We start from the raw sequence: 779 nt of genomic DNA on the forward strand, positions 1-779 counted from the left end.
ATAACGGGCAGAATTTTATATTATTCAGGCACTTGATGTTGACATAAATTCCACCCTAGAGCCTCTCGACAGCTTTGAAAACATTTCTTGTAGCTCATTCTGAATCAACTCACTCATATACTGCACAAGGATTAGACACCCCCCTTCCCCTCCAGCCATTCATGAGATTGTGGAGAAGAACTGATTCTCAACATCACTATTTTTTCTTATCTTAGATAACCGTCTCCCTCCAAGCTTATGCGACAGAGGTTCTCTTTGGCAGATACAGCAGGAGGCATTCTCCTAACTATTTACATCCAATAGCTGACCCTTGTCTATTATGGAAATTTTCCCCTTGCAGTATAGTAGTTCCTAGGAGTCTGGGTCCATAATCTGCTTACCTGTAGTTATTTTCCTATTAAGTTCTACACCAAAACCTCTAACTAGTACATCAGTGTCGAGCTATTTTTTGTTATTTTCTTTTGGTCACATAGAAGTACCGGTTAGACACGCTGCTGTACAAAGAGTTCCAAGTTCTTCCAGCTTTATCATTAACTCTGAGTTGCGTGTTCCAGCTTGAACTGTAAAATCCAGAAACTGATTAAATTGCTAAAGTATAATAAGAACTTAGAACTCTCTGCCACAAGTACCTACAATATAAAGAAGAATCACAGAGAAGTAACCTTCTTGTCTGTTAGCTGCATGTCTATTTTTCCCTGCACCCTGAGTCAGTCAGTGGTGTCAGAAGAAGTCACACAGTTCCTGACTGTCCAAGCATTTGTCTTTTTTTTTTTCCCCTT

The sequence above is a fragment of the Fulmarus glacialis genome, unplaced genomic scaffold, assembly GCF_000690835.1.
Source record: "Fulmarus glacialis isolate BGI_N327 unplaced genomic scaffold, ASM69083v1 scaffold8941, whole genome shotgun sequence".
In the NCBI taxonomy this organism is placed as follows: Eukaryota; Metazoa; Chordata; class Aves; order Procellariiformes; family Procellariidae; genus Fulmarus; species Fulmarus glacialis.